This window comes from Phalacrocorax aristotelis, chromosome 6 (assembly GCF_949628215.1).
Source record: "Phalacrocorax aristotelis chromosome 6, bGulAri2.1, whole genome shotgun sequence".
Lineage (NCBI taxonomy): Eukaryota > Metazoa > Chordata > Aves > Suliformes > Phalacrocoracidae > Phalacrocorax > Phalacrocorax aristotelis.
The window spans coordinates 57799394-57812768 of record NC_134281.1 but is presented as its reverse complement, the minus strand read 5'-3'; positions in this window follow the sequence as shown (position 1 = coordinate 57812768).

Below are 13375 nucleotides of genomic sequence, written 5' to 3'. Positions count from 1 at the left end.
CTGGAGCATGTACTTGGTCTCTTTTATTAATTCAAAAGTGACTTCACAATCTAATGTTTTTCCCTGCGCCCACTCTTTCCTTCCAGAGGGGCTTAGAAACACCATAACTCAAAATACCTCCCCTTAAAAGACCCAAGTCCCAGCTACCTCCTTACAGGTAAGTTAGGAGTTTTAAACTGTTACCTACATATCATTTTGGTCTCAGGTGCTGAGGCGCTAATAATACAGCACAAAATGCATTGCATTTTTGCAGTTGTCAATATTGCAGCAACATACTTTCTCCTAGGGAGAGGCCAGTAGCTGTCTAACCTACTCTTTCAGACCACTCATTCTGTACTTTCAGCTGGGGGCACCCATAGCTACCCAGAGGGAACCCAGTCAGCTGCAGTATTGAGAACAACCTTACTGGCAATGTCCTTCAAGTAAGTGCAGAGCCTTGCCTGGCACAAGCCAGCAGCAAGCTCAGACTCCTATTGATGCACTACCACAGTTAAGGCATCTATATTGTGCAAGCAACATCCATTTGTTTTGTAGAGTTTGCTGCACACATTTAAGGTTTGCATGCCTTGGAAAATAGCAACACCTGCCTAACATGATAAGTGAACACAAATGTAATTTTCACTATTAAGTATACAATCTCAGGCTTGGCCTTTTTTTCCTCCCCCCAGATAGAGACACACAAGCAGGTAGCAGCATCCAAAACAAGAAAGGACCAGAACTTAATGGAAAGTTTCATGCTGAGTTTAAAGCCTGGAAGGCCAAGTAAATTCCAAATATTGAGTTAACTTGTGTACTCCAGGAAGAAGTAGAAGAAGGGAAGGAGGAAAGCACAAAGATGAAGGGAACAACAGCTACAGAAACTGATATTTCCTCATCCTTTCCAGCACTACAGACATACAAAGATCTTATAACATGCACAAACAACTATGTGGTATCCTCCTTTCTCTCCACCCCAGTGTATGTTTTGTATTTAAAGGAATATACACTCCCACCCTCAAAAAACATAGTTGCATCCAGTCCCAAGAGCAGCTGATTTGAACATAAACCATTTCTACTGCTATATGGCATTTCTTGAACCAGCAAAGTTTACAACAGAAGTTAAAACAAGTCAAAAAAGCTGAAGAACTTCAGTTGAACTCCATATATATTACACCTTAAGCAAGAAAAATTTATATAGTTTGCACCACCACATAGCATGCTAAATGCTAACCTTTTCACCAATATAAATATCTTCGAATGGAAAAATCTAGACACACACATGACCTGCCTCTCCTGTAACTGTCAGTATTAGAAGAACTCTGAAAACTTCTGAGGCAGTTTTAAGAACCCACAACCCAGCCAAGCCCATCATCCACTGTTGGATGACAATTTTAATCTACTAGGCCATGCTACCATTTTTCACTGATTCTTTCTGCCAAAAAAAGATTTTGTTATATAAAGTGCAAGTTCACTTTCCACAGCTGAAGCAGAGACTAGAAATTGATGACAGGAAGGGAAAGATTACAGTTTGAACTTTAAAAAAAATCCTATCATAAAAAGCAGATAAATATTTAGTACTGAAATAAGAACATAAACATCCAATTTCTTGAACATTTTATGAATTAGCACAATAGAGTCTTGAAGGCAACTCGAACTTGGCATCAAGTGTGCCCAAGGAAACCGGGAGATTCAAGTTTTGTGTACATAACAGTGTTTTGGGCCTAGAAGCCTAGCTTTCAAAAACCTTAATTTATGCTGTGGAAACTAACTTCCATGCCAACAAAAGAGCTAAGACTACATCTTCTAAAGGAAAGAGAAGGGTTTATGTTTTGGTCAACCCCTCCTTTACTACCCTCGTGCACTTCTCCCTAGTCACACAGGGCTCTTCTCTAGCTTAAAATAAAACCCAAGTTTACATACTGAAATAAAAGTGTGATGAAATTCCAGCCAGCTAGATTGTTTGATGTTTTTCAAACCACCCCTTCCTAGCCCCATGCATCCTTGAGCTGCTGAGGCAAGTCCCAAAGGTCAAGCAGTCTCAGAAGAGAAGCCTTGAGTGTTTCCTTAAGGACCAATTTGAAGTTTTTAGCTAACCTGATAGAGGTAGGGTTTTCAGTTTAAGAGTAAAAAGAAAATAGCTCACATCGCTAGAGAAATCAAGACTTTCAGCAAAATATCACATCTTATGATAATCAAGCTTTTTTTTTAAAGAAAAGATTATTTGTTATCACTGATAACTCTCTAAAAGCAGGCATTACCTTGCCTACTGAAAAGGTGGCTATTTCTCCTTGTTTTATCTCAGCATTATAGCTATCAACATAGAGTCTACATATATCATCCTACTAGTCAAGAACAGCAGCTCAGGGAAATGTTAGCATACCACATATAGAACAGAAGTATACAGTCTACCAGACTCTACACATTTCATGCTTCAAGGCCTTTTTAACAGGTTTTGTTTAGCTGATAGTCAATTATCACATAGAAATTTTATAAACAATATTGAACTCCCCACAGGTTGATATATTAAGGCCACCCAGAACAGAGCACAGCCTCCTTACTCAAAGTAGTACAATCTCTTCTTTCAGGACAGCTATCCCCATACCCATAAAACAGAATTGCACTATTTTTAGGACCTCCCCTGGGATATAGCAAACAAACATTAGTTATAGAGACAAGCCACATAAATATTAGATTCTGAGAAACCACTGACTTAACAGCTACTACCATAACCAGCCAGCCTTACTAGCCTAGGGCAATCCAAAACTTAACTACCATTCTCAGAGCAGACCAGACATCTTTTTACCTTAGTGTTAGAGAAAGCCACAACTCATTTCTTCCCCACCCAAAAGGTGAAAGAAGACTAGAACTTTAGAAGACAGACAGAGAGGTCTTTATAATCTACTCACTCCCTCATTTTGCTCTCCAGCACACACCTGCAGCCCTAACTAAACCCTGCCCTATCAGCAGTTCTCATTGTAAAGTTATCAGTATAAAATAAGAACAGCTGCTAGGGCCTAAGACACACCAGGTGGTTATTTATGCCACACTTACTCACTAGATAGTTGATAAAACAAGGTGGAGGGATGCAAAAACATGAGTGATTTTGCTTATGTTAATTTTGATTTGATTTTCTTATCTTAGTTTTAAAGTCTTATGCTTAATGGTAATGGAAATATTTATGTTTTTATCAACTATTATGAGCCATACTGTGTTACGGTATAAGGGGAATGTATAAATAGTGTATCTGGTTAAGGGCTTTACAGTGTTTGCAGTTCCCTTTTCTTTCCAGTTCCATTTCTTAAATTTAAACCCAAATATATTTAGTAAATCCTCTTGTAGCATAAAAGTGAGGACCAGGTTGTTTCCTAATAAATTTGATTTGTTGTCATTAAAGTTGTAAAGACTTTGAATTTAGCTAGCTTGTTTTGAATTTTGGCTATTGACTAAGCTTTTGTTTCTCTCAGTACACCTGAAAATTTTAGGCCTGGCATGCTGTAGTACAGAAATCAGATTTGTATTTAATCTATTGTTTCTTTCAGGTATGCATGTCAACTTGGGGCCAAAACCAGTTTGGATTTTTATAATGCAAGTGATTAATCTACATGCTTTTATTTCTCTTCCTGTTCCCCTCTTCCCTTTTCTCTTTGTCCACAAGATGTCCTGGTTACTAGGCCAACTTTACTTGGACTTTGTTTTCCTGGTAAAAGCATGAAGTATTGGTGTAGGATCTAAAATATCTAGGTAGATCCAGCATGTATTCTGACTTAAGCAGCCCAATCTGTTAGGAGCATATGGATGAAGTTGTGGGGGGAAGCAGCGAACAGCTACTTCCTCTGGTACCTCTACTGATCTGGGAATAGGTAATGCAAGGTTTATTCTTTACAGGTGGCTGGAAGGGGATATTTTTACTGAGATGGAAATGATTCCTGTATTTGAAGCTGAGCAAGTAATAGAAACCTTGCTTAATGAAGTCAAGCAATAAAAAAGGGAGTGGAATCCTCTATAAGCGGGCCTTAGGTTTTGTTGAACTGAGTGATCTTCTTCCTAGAAGACTGTTTTGTTACTATTGATGGGGTTAGACAGTGAGACGAGAAGGGTACTGGCAAAAGAAAAGAAAAGATGTTGCCCATTAAGTGTTTGCTGTCTTACTATGCTCTCTGCCTTTAAGTTATGGCTTGTGACTGCTTAATCCTCCTTTGAATGTGTTTTTGTCTTGCAAAAATGTAAATCAGCTGGATTTACTAGGCTATGCTGTGAATGGGGAAACGCTATGTTTAAAAATTATACTGGTTTGGCTTGTAATCACTTAGGAAACTCTCTTTCAAAGAAATCACTACCTTTACCTTTGTGTATCTGTTGATGAAGTAAGCTGAAAAAGGGTGTATTATAATAATTTTTGTTTAATTTAAATATGATGTTGAAAAAAGACTTGAAAAATGTTGTGGTGTTCCTTGCTGGTTCCTCAGCCTCAGCACTTGCTCCAAGTTCTGATTCTGGCTGTCGGTGACCTGCGGGCAGGTAGCTGCTAATGCTACTTTTGGCAGCTTTCCCAAAGGTGGTAACTGGGTAGGGAGGAGAAGAGGACGAAAGAGGAGGTCACCTCTGTGCTTTTGTCCTCACCCAGTATCCGCAATTTCCACAACAGTCCTAGTGCCATCCACTCACGTGAGAGATTAGAATAACATACCCGACATGCTCCAGAAAATGAATTGTTACAAGACTAATAGGATGGCGGAAATAGAGTAGTGTTTCAGAGGCAGACTTCTTGACAGTTTTCTTTTCCTGCGGTGGGTTAGGCTGCATCTTTCTGAGGATACCTTATTCAGCAAAGACTGAATCACTTCTATCTGGGAGACTGTAAGACAATGTATGAGGTAGTAGCCTGGGTCTCCCTAAATGTGATGAATATTATAGAAATAGATTGTGGCTCTGGGTTGCATATTATGTTTGAAATGATTCATCTACTTAGTGTGATAAAGCAAGTATCACTGATCATTCTTAAATGCCTCCAAAGGCAGAAAATATGTTACGAGTGGGATTTGACCTACTGAACAAAGAAATTTGAAGGTCCTGTGGGTAAAAGGGCAATTTTTTAAATGCTTGCTAAGGAGATGTGAAATAGTTCGCTATATATTTTTTGTCATCTTTAAATAAAAAATGGTGTCTTGCTACAGGGTATGTTCTTCAGTTGCTATAGATCACATTAGCTGAGATTTGCAAGTTTTATACATTTTGGTAAGAATTTCTATTACAGATATTAATTTATCTCAGAATCATGATGAACTTTTCCTGATTATAAACATCCATGTTAAAATTGTCTAGTGGTGATAAATTATGCCAGTTGCATGCTGGGCTATTATGTATTATCAACTGAGGTTCAGAAATTAAACAACAGTATTATCACGAAGAAATCTGGGTACCTAGTTTGAGCTAACAAGGAGGGTTTGTTTGGTTTTTTTTTAAAGTGTGACTAAGAGGGCCTCTTGGCTCACTGAGTTGAATCTTCTCTTGCCACCAGCAACCATGTTCTGTACCATAAAATGTTTAGGCTATGTCTTAAGGATAGCTGGATTTTCAGCTCCTATTCCTTAGCATTTAGAACACTAATTGTTTCGCTGAGTAACCCTTATCTCTTTCATATGAGATCATATTCCAGATATAGTTTCTAGAGTTGCCATAGTATGTGCCATCTGATGGAAATTCTCCTTTATGAAAACTTTTGCCTGCCACTGATATGCCTTTACCATACATCACTTTGAAATGATAAATACAATCTTATCTTTGGAAATGGCAACGTTTCCTTATTATTATTCCTAGATGAGCAGCAAGAGGCTCAGCAAAACTAGAAATGTGTTGTATGTGTGTAATACTGAATGTGCAGCCAAGGTGAAACTGGGAAGGAAAGGTCCGTGGCTGCAAGAGAAAGGAACAGGAAGGTGTCAAGAAATAAGTCTTTGTGAACAAAGGATAGTGGTTATAGTCATGTCTGGATAAAATTTTTATATAAAGAGTGAGTTTGATTTAGAAGCATGGAGGTTATCATGCTTTTCCAACGTGAAACAACACTTTATAACACTGGAGTCTTTATGATAAGGAAGGTAATGAGTTTGGGTCAGAATTAAGTTTTTAAAAATCGATCCTGTTCTTTCTAGTAATATTAAAATATTAAATGGGAAAAAAAGAAAAAGGAAATAGGAAGCTGTATTTTCATAGATATCTATACTAAAAGAACCCTCTTCTCTCCCTTGCTTATAATGTAAGGTGATACAGTGGTTAAGATACCAGCAGCTGCCTATAGCCTTCCTATCTATTGTACCTCTTCCTGAAATGCTCGGGTACTTCCCTGGAGGCAGCGCACTGGCTGACATAGCAGTAGCAGTTCTCTGAATTGTGCCCACCTAGATCTGTTCTGAATAAGATTTCATGACATGCCGTCTGAGTTACTGTAGCGTTACTTCCTATTATTAGTTTAAAAATAACCTTAGAGGTGCCGCTGCATGTTTTACTGCATTTCACAATATTGTGTTTGGAGCGTAACATGGAACTAAGGTAAACATGTTGCAGAATGGTGTGGGCTGTGTTCTGCAAATAAGATCTTAGGGAGAAATTGGGGTAAGTAAGGCAAAGTAATTTATAAATCCTATCCTTGTCACTTTTTTTAATTTCCCCCACCCCCCCACTTACCTTTCAGCACGTTCTAGGTTTAATCATGAATGGAAAGCACTATCCTAGATAGTAGCACTGGTTTGATGCATGTGTTAATAATTCACATTGATATATGCTTACTTTGTGGTTTTGGCTGTTGCTCCGAGCCTGCTGAATCAGCCTCATAACATGTGAAATGCAAACAAAATTGAAACCTTATGAATGAAGACTTTGATTTGTTTTAATTTATTACAGTTGAATGGTATTTCCCAAAAGTATTCACTTAGAGCATGTTAATTTTGCTCTCCCAGTGAGCATTTAAAGCTCTGCTTCACTCTGTGAATGCTGTGACACCATACATAACTATGCAAGTAACAAATACTTCAAAAACCATGGGAAACAGAATAACGGGGACTGAAGCTCCCCACAAACAAAATGTGATTACAGAAGTCAGTTCTGCATCACAGCAAGACATAGAAATTGAAGTTGATGACTACTGCTTTAATTTATAGGCCAAATTTGGCTCTCATACACTGTAAATTTGGAATAACTCTAATAACTTCAACAGAGTTGCCTTAGGTTTCTGTCAGGGTAAATGACAGCGGAGTGTCATTGCCCTGTGTTATTTGTTTTACTCACTTTATCAATTTCCCAGTTATTTATAAAGCTGTGTTCATCTGAGACTCTATGGCAAGGTACCCATGGAAGTTTTACAGGCATGTCTTTGGCATATACAGGAAACTACAGTGAAGAAATTCATCCATCCCTGAAAGCATCCCTGTTCCTGCTTGCTGCTGCCTTGCTCACCCATTAGAGTGGTCTCACTTACTAGAGAAATCTCACAGTTCATTAATTCATTAATATTTCTGGGATAGAGGGGTTGTCCAGGCAGCCTACCCCCTGCATCACAACCACTCATTTTAAGAAAAAAAGAAGGGTAGTTGTCATAGGTGACTCTCTTCTGAGAGGAACGGAGGGTCCAATATGGTGACCAGACAGGGAAGTGTGTCCCAACCCACAAGGAAGTCTGCTGCCTTCCTGGGGCTGGGGTAAGAGGCGTCACTAGGAAACTCCCTAGTCTGTTAGGGTTCTCAGACCGTCACCCACTACTGGTTCTTCATGTCAGCAGAGGTAGCAAAGAGGAGTCCAAAGGCAATCAGAAGGGATTTCAAAGCCTTGGGGCAGTTGGTTGAAGGGTCAGGTGCTCAGGTAGTATTTTATTGGATCCTTTCAGTGGCAGGGAAGAATATTGAATGGAACAAGCAGACCCAGCTGATCAACACATGGCTCCGAGGCTGGTGTCATTGGCAGAACTTTAGGCTTTTTGATTATGGGATGTTCTGTTCATCACCAGGTCTACTGGCGTCTGATAGGATGCACCTTTCTCTGAAGGGGAAAAGGGGTTTTTGCTCAGGAGCTAGCAGAGCTGATTGATAGAGCTTTAAACTGGATTGGAAGGGGAAAAGGGACAATACCAGGCTAGTCAGCAATGAGCAACGGGATGACATGACAAAGGTGGCGGAGCTGCATGCTAGTGAGACTCTTCAGACTGCTCCACGTGGAGATGGGCACAATGAACCATGCTTGAAGTGTTTCTACACAAATACACGCAGCATGAGGAACAAGTAAGGGGAGCTGGAAGCCTTGGCCCAGTCCCAGAGATATAGCGTCATTGGCATAAGTGAAACCTGGTGGGATGAGTCCTGTGACTGGTGTGCCATGATGGATGGTTACAGGCTTTTCAGGAGGGATAGGCAGGGCAGGCGAGGCAGAGGGGCGGCATTGTATGTAGTGGAGGAGCTGGAATGCACAGAGCTTGCAGTTGGCGATGGCACAGCTGAGAGCCTCTGGGTAAGGATTAAGGGACGGAAGAAGCTGATGTCGTAGGAGTCTACTATAGGCCACCCAGCAGGATGACACTGATGCGTTATTTTTTAAGGAACAAAGGGATGCCTCAAAGTCATCTCCCTTGTCCTTATGGGGGACTTCAACTTATCAGATGTCAACTGGGAATACCACATAGCTGGGACAAACAGGTCCAGAAGGTTCCTAAACCGTAACGATAACTTCTTGGGACAGGTACTAAGGGAACTGACCAGGAAAGGTGCCTTCCTTGATTTGTTGCTTATTAACAGAGAGGGTCTTGTGGGTGAAGTGGTGATTGGTGGCCACCTTGGCCACAGTGACCATGAAGCCATCAAGTTTAAAATCTATGGTAACAGGAGGAAAATGGCCAGCAAGACCTCAACACTGGACATGAGGAGAGCAGAATTCAGGTTGCTCAGGGAACTACTTAGTAAGGTCCCCTGGGGAAAGGCCTTTGAAGGTGCTGGGGTCCATCAGTGCCGGTCACTTTAAGTACCACCTGCTAAGAGCACAGGAGCAGGCAATTCCAAAATATAGGAAGTCAAGCAGGTGAGGCAGAAGGCTGACTTGGCTTAGCAGGGGTATTCTTCTAGAAGTAAGGTGAGAAAAGAAAGTATATGGCCAGTGGAAGCAAGGTCAGGTGACACGGGAGGACTACAGAGATGCTGTTTGCCACTGTAGGGAGGAAAATTATGTGGCCAAAGCTCGACTGAAGTTGAAGCTGGCCAGTACTGTGAGGACCAGCCATATTTGAAGTTGTATTTAAAAATCAGCTTTTTGAAATATGTTAATGGCAAAAGGCAAGCCAGAAATAACATTGGCCCATTACTTGATGAGCATGGTCACCTCACAAACAGGGACATAGACAAAGCAGAGATGTTTAATGCTTTCTTTGCCTAAGTCTTCAACACTGATGATGGGCTCTGGGACCCCCAGAGCCCTGGGCTAGAGAACCATGCTTAGCCTGGAGAAGAGGAGGCTGAGGGGAGACCTTATTGCTCTCTACAGCTACCTGAAAGGAGGTTGTAGTGAGGTGGGGGTTGGTCTCTTCTCCCAGGTCACTAGAGATAGAACAAGGGGAAATGGCTTCAAGCTGCATCAGGGGATGTTTAGATTGGATATCAGGAAGAATTTCTTCATTGAAAGAGTGGTCAGGCACTGGCACAGGCTGCCCAGAGAGGTGGGGGAGTTGCCATCCCTGGGTGTATTTAAGAGACATGTAGACACAGCACTTCTGGGTATGGTTTAGGAGACATGGTAGTGTTGGGTTGACAGTTGGACTTGGTGGTCCTAGAGGTCTTTTCCAACCTTAATGATTCTATGATTGTGGGAATGATAAACTCCCAGTCAATGCTGAACTTGTGTGGGACTTGCTGTTCCAGCTGGATCCCTCTAAGTTGATGGGGCCTGATGGGATTCATCAGGGGGTACTCAAAATGCTGATGTCATAGTGAGACCTCTCTCAATGATTTTTTCAATGCTTTTGGGAATCTAGAGAGGTCCCAGCTGACTGGAAGCTGCCAAACGTTGTCCCAGTCTTCAAGAAGGACAACAGGGATGATCCCAGTAACTACAGGCCTGTCAGTCTCACTTCTGTGCCTGGCAAAATTATGGAGAAGATTATTCCAGAAGTTATTGAAAAACACCTGAAAGACAACACAGTCATTGGTCCCAGCCAGCATGGGTTCATGAGGAGAAAGTCCTGCTTAACCAGCTTAATTTCTTTCTACGACAAGGTTACCTACCTAGTTGACCAAAGGAAGCTTTGGAAGATTTAATATTTTTAGATTTCAGTAAAGTTTTCAATACTGTCTCTCACAGTATCCTCCTGGACAAAATGTCCCTTGCAACTCAGGACATTCTTTGATTCTATGAACTCAGCCTTCAGCTACTGTCCAACCAAGGGACTATTGCAGAATGATCCCTGTTTGGGGCCATATTACATCATCAGCTGATGGAGCTGGCAACTGCCTATTTCTCTCCCTGAAAATTAATTTCTAAACCCTTTTATTACAATTGAGTCAATTATTTCTGACATTCAGCCAGTGAGATGTTCCCTGTACCCTTGCTGCTGCTCTCCTGATCTCCAGCAGCCTGCAGATGAGCAGCCTCTGTCTTGCTCTCCCTTCTGGTGCTTCATCTTCTTGCCCAAAACAAATGTGCCCCTCCAGCTGCTTTGCTTCTGCCTGGCTTTATTGTCCACTGCATCAGTAAAGGATGTCTGCTTACTCCCTGGATCTTCTAAGTTCTTTCTTTACTCATATTCCCTTCACTAATTACCTCCTCATAGAGACTGCACCTGAATGTGCATATGGGGGCTACTCTACTTTGAAAGTATCCTGTGGAAGCACCCATTCCTCTGTACACTGAGCATAAAAAGAAGCCCTCAGTTACTAAAAGACTGGTGTGAGGCCTTCTCTGTATAGGACTTTAATGCATTATTCTGAAGAGTTCAAGTACCCATCTGTTTTGTCCCATGCTGTGTCCTTTAGGCATAGAGAGAGAATGGAGAAAAAAAAAATTACAAACTCCCCTAATGTGGAAAAGGGAGCTCTTTTTGCAGTGTGTAAAACTGGCTGAACCAAATTCTCAGCGTGCTTTTCAGAACCAAAGGTTTAAATAGGTTGCCAAGGGAAAATGACTGGGTGGTTCAGTATGGGTTTTTTTGTACTCCCCAGGGTGTTGATGCTCCATATCAGCACTAAATTTGTGTAAAGTCTGTGGTTATTAGAACCAATTAGGTGCAAAAAATGGGAGAAACAAAACAGCATATTGAGCCTGAATTTTACCTTTTTTTTACTTTTTCCTTTTCCTTCATGGGATGCCCTCTTTGAATATGTCAGAAAGGGACCTGTTCTTTTCTGGGAGCTCCTCTAATGTTCACCTAAAGCTACAGTACATTATAAAATCTTACATGTTTAGTCATAAACTAGGTATCTAATTTCTGCTCTGTAAAATATGTTAAATCGCATAATTTATAGTAGTTTGGACAGAATCTGTGGCAGTAATTTTCAAGTGCAGCTATGGTGCGGCAGTACTGCTGTCATATGATCAACTCCAGGGAATTCGAGTGCCACTTTCATGTGTATTAAAAGGTTTGGATGCTCCCAACGCTGCCAATCTCTTCATTACACTATGTGAGAAACTTGGGTGTGGAAAAGATGCACCCGCAGCCTTACCTGCGTATTGACTTGATTTCGTTGAAACAATGTTCTTACTCTAGTTCAGGTTCCTGAGAAGACCATCTTTTTCTGATTTTGTCATGGTTTATTTCAGCATAATTTGAAATTTTAAACCCTCTTCAGTGGTGGCTTTATGCAAGCTGGGTTGACTCCACATTGCAGCTGGCTAGGAGGATGTGTTATTAATTACTGTGCCTCAGCTGAGACCTAAGAACTTTTTGAACTGCTCTAACACAGTTGCAAGCTATTATGTGTTCATACGCTTCATGATCTAAGCTAACCCAAAGCAGATCTGACTAAAATTAATTTCAGCACAATTGTTTGCATTAATAAAATTGTCTCAAAGTTACACTTGAAATGCAAAACTTGAGGTGATGATTGAGGAGTTACATCCCCCAGCTATAGGCCTGAACCCTCTGTGAGAGATTGCTACCCTCACAGCAGATCTGCCTGACATTTATACTTTTATGAGCTCTCATCCTTTCAAATCCCAGATGACTGACCAGGTACCACTTGGAGATCATTAACAAAATATTGTGCTCTGCATTTCCCGATTGTGTCCAGTGTCCTACACTGTTGCAGTCTTCTACCAGTAGATGTCAGCTCAGAACTGGTGAAAGTTTATTCTGTTTGTTTCAAGGTAATTAAAATTAGTGGTTTTGTGGCTTTGGCCTTGATTTTTGATATCAGATTGCTTGATCAGAACATCAGAAAGCATGATGTCACTATTCAGACATTCAACCTATGACCAGTATGGCATTTGCACACTGTGACATTTGTAAAGACAGAGTTCAGACTGAATAAGTGTGTGATCGAAAAAAGAAAGCCAGTTTTTCTTTCTGTTATTAAAATTTAAGGAAAGATTTTAAGATCAGCCTCTAGTTCCAAGTTGGCATACTTCTGGGTTAAGCTAATAAGCCAAGGCAAAGGAACCGCCGTGGCGCAGAGGAAGGTAGTAATTTGCGGCAGCCTCCATGCTGCCAGAAACAGAATTACTGGAGCATTCGGAGGAGTCTCTGCCCCAGTGAACTGGTTACCCCTGTGAGATAATATGAACAGGGAATATGCTTGGTCTGTACTGCGCTCTTGAGATTTTTTTTTTCTTTTTTTCTATTCTTAAAAGTATAGGGCTATTTGCAGCTTGTATGTGTTGCTTGAACATACCCTGAGAGGCAAAAATTTGACCATTGGTCTTTAGAGGAGCATGGCGCTGTACGTACAACCACAAGCTGGAACAGAAAGAGGTATATTTCTCTGTGTACTATGGAGACAGGTGCCATAGCGCTGTCTCAGCATGCTTTATGGCATCTGCTTTCCAGGCAGACAGAAAGCTCCTGGGCGATGTTCTTGCTTCAGTGTGTTCCTGTGTTTAGTGAGCAAGCATGCATGGGACAGTCTTAAGTTCAGAAATTCCTGCTTTGCGGATAGAAGCATGCTATTAGTATATTCCTATGTTTTCTATACCGCTGTAGATGTATCTATTTCTCCTGAGGTCTTCTGGAGGCTTACCCCAGAGATCTTGGTGCCTCAGCCATGGACCTATGCTGAGTTGGTCTGTGGTATGCTGGGAGAGCTTGCTGTGCCCTGTGGGGCCATGACTTTAGCCCACTGTCATGTTTAACTGAGACTCTTCCTGTTTGTGTGCTCCTGAGGCTTGCCTGCTCAAATCCACATTTTAGAAGTGGATGGGTTTTGCCTGCTTG